The sequence below is a fragment of the Monodon monoceros genome, unplaced genomic scaffold, assembly GCF_005190385.1.
Source record: "Monodon monoceros isolate NGI ecotype Baffin Bay Population unplaced genomic scaffold, NGI_Narwhal_1 Super_Scaffold_11, whole genome shotgun sequence".
NCBI lineage: Eukaryota > Metazoa > Chordata > Mammalia > Artiodactyla > Monodontidae > Monodon > Monodon monoceros.
This window is the reverse complement of record NW_021703767.1, coordinates 20,377,322-20,380,616: the sequence shown is the minus strand read 5'-3', so window position 1 is coordinate 20,380,616 and position 3,295 is coordinate 20,377,322. Positions and strand designations below refer to the sequence as shown.

The following is a 3,295-nucleotide window of genomic DNA, read 5'->3' as shown; positions in this document are numbered from 1 at the left end:
TAAAAATGTCTTCAGAAAGCAAATATTTTCTTAAAAACATACATATGTAATCCATACTATTTTAAATACTTGTAAACTCTTTAAAGTTTCCCAAAAAGGAATTAGAAAGGGATATTTAATAATGAAGGGAACTTTAAGTCTTTTTTATATCATTTATATCATTTACCAAACTTCTGCAGGATAGTTAGGTTACTTCCAAGATGGACAGTTTACTACCTTCTTAACTGTGTAAATAATAAAACAAACAAAAAAACAAATATTTATTAATCAGGTCAATGATAGTTTAGTATTTTAAAAGCAAACTTTTAAATTTTTATGTTTTGTCAATATGTAGTTCACACTCTGTATTTTAGGTGTGATATTTTAAATCCAAAATCGATTTTATGATTTTTATTAATTTGTATCTTGTATATAAATAAAATAAATGTATATTAGTGAAATAGTTTAGGAATTTCAAAAATTTACTTATACTAAAACCACACAACTTATTATATGCAACACATGGCCATTAACATTACAGTTTTTGGCCTTTTTATAAGGTAGCTTACATAAAAAGAAAGTTGCTTATTCCTTGTCTGTCCTAATCTATGAAGTGTTGTAATCAACAGACTCCATCCCATAGGTTTTCACTGTGTATTTAAAGCATACTTGATACGTCCCCTCATGAAAGGTGAACAAACCTGAAATTCCCACCTAGAAAAAAAATGTTAACTCAGAATTATCAAATCCTGAAGTTTAGGCAGATGGACACTAGAAATGGATTATGGGCAACTCTTAAATCATTCACCTAACTACATAGTACTATAGGAAGTTACAGTGTTGGCCGAAAGAAGACACAGGTTTCTCACTAAATTTTGTTTCAAAGTGTTTCAAAATTCTGTGACAGATTTTTGATCATGTTTTTATTAAAAAGTATTGATTTTAAAGACTAAAAACTTAAAGCCACCACACACACACACACACACACACACACACACAAATTATTGACAAAATGTTCCTCTTTCCTTCCGAAGGTTTTTCAGTGTATTGTTATTATTTCATTAACTAGTCATTTACTATTCAACTTAAATCGCCAATTGATACAGACAGTTCTGAGATGGGTCTTCTACATGCCACCCTAATCTTCTAGATTAGGGTGGCAGGTATTACGGATAATATTCATCCTGAGCTTTCTGGGCAGACACAGTGACCTTGCCAGCTCCAGCAGCCTTCTTTTCCACTATTTTGATGACACCCACAGCAACTGCCCATCTCATGTCATGAACAGCAAAATGATCCAGAGGAGGATTATCAGAGAAGCTCTCAACACACATGGGCTTGCCAGGAACTATTTCTATGGTGGCAGCATCACCAGGTCTCAAAAATTGGGAGCCATCTTCCAATTTCCCTCCAAATAGCAATCAATCTTTTCCTTCAGCTCAGCAAACCTGCAAGTAGTGTGAGCTGTGTGACATCCTGCACATGTCCATAGCCAGCACTGATTTGCCCTGGGTGGTTCAGGATAATCACCTGAGCCTTGAAGACAGCTGCTTCCATTGCTGTGTCACCGTTGCTGTCACCAGCCACATTGCCAGAATGAATATATTTGAGAGACACATTCTTGACATTGAAGCCCATATGGAAGAGCTTCACTCAAAACTTCATGGTGCATTTTAACAAACTTGACTTCAGTTGTAACATTGACTGGAGCGTAGGTGACCACCATGCCTGGTTTGAGAACACCAGTCTCCACCTGTCCCACAGGGATAGTACCAACATGAACAATTTTGTAGATGTCCTGGAGGACAGCCAAAGGGCTGATCAGTTAGATGAGTTGGTAGCAAAATGCAACCCAGAGCTTCAAGCAGCATGGTTCCATGGGCATTGCCATCTTTATGGGTGAATTTCGATCCTTTAAACCACGACAGTTTAGCATTTGGCTCCAGCATGCTGTCATCGTTTCAACCCAAAATTAACACAAATGCTACTATGTTAGGGTTGAGCCAATTTTTTTAATGTAGGTGCTGACTTTTCTTTTTTGCTGTACACGGGCCTCTCACTGTTGTGGCCTCTCCCATTGTGGATCACAGGCTCCAGACGCGCAGGCTCAGAGACCATGGCTCACGGGCCCAGCTGCTCTGCAGCATGTGGGACCTTCCCGGACCGGGGCACGAACCCGTCTCCCCTGCATCGGCAGGCGGACTCTCAACCACTGCACCACCAGGGAAGCCCCGCTGACTTTTTAACAATATCCTTGTGTAACTTCTGGCTGAAAGAATCTATTTTGTTAATATCAACATTTAGTTGTTTCATACCCAATGTGTAGGTCAGAAGGGCATGCTTCCAGGTCTGCTTGTTCTTGGATAAACCTGTTTCAAATTCACTAATACCAGCAGCAACAATCAAAACAGTACAATCAGCCTGTGATGTGCCTGTGATCATGTTTTTGATTAAGTCTCTGTGTCCTGGGGCATCAGTGATGTTCAAATAATACTTTTAGGTCTCAAATTCCCACAGGGAGATATCAATGGTGATATGACACTCATGTTCAGCCTTCAGTTTATCCAAGATGCAGGTATCCTTGAAGGAGCCATTTCCCATCTCAGCAGCATCCTTCTCAAACTTATTGATGGTTCTTTTGTTGATCCACCACATTTGTAGATCCGATGTCCAGCAGTGGTCTACTTGCCCCAATGTAAGTGTCCAACTATAATGATGTTGATATGAATTTTTTTCTTTCCCATTTTAGCTGGTGATTTAGTGGTGATTTCACAACATCTGTCTGGTGATAAAATTGTTGTAAAAAAGCTGTGAAGGAAATCTTTACAATCTTGGATTCCACCCACAGTCTTCAAATGATATATGTAACACATGATTTTACACATAAACATGAAATTAGCTTTTACCTTGTCTGTGGCTGTTCAGTCTTATTACCTGAGAAGTCTGGAACCATGGTACTAAACTTGACCAAGAATATACTAAATAGTAGGACAACTTACCTGACAAATTATCCCCACAGAGGTCACCCTGTACTAGCTTACCTACATTGTTATTAAAAAAGCATAGATGTTATTTTTTTTGTTTGTTTTTGTTTGTTTTTAGTTTATATAGCCTGGCTTTATCTGCAAACTTAGTATCTCACACATATTTTGATGGTACATTTTAGTACTCTGTGTTGCCTTTATGCAGTCCTTTATGAGTCCTTTCCATATCCAGTTGTGTGTAACAGCTGCAGTTGGTGATGTGGGAAAGATAAATGAAATTGTCCTTTGATGCACATTTGGCTCCTAGGCAATCCCTGGTTTGAGGTCACACA

The 3,295-nt window shown here is 38.3% G+C and overlaps 1 pseudogene; it reads right to left on the bottom strand.

The window, feature by feature from the left end:
* Nucleotides 1–1,145: 1,145 nt before the first annotated feature.
* On the bottom strand, nucleotides 1,146–2,723 carry LOC114890223 (annotated as a pseudogene).
* Between the last annotated feature and the right edge of the window lie 572 nt (nucleotides 2,724–3,295).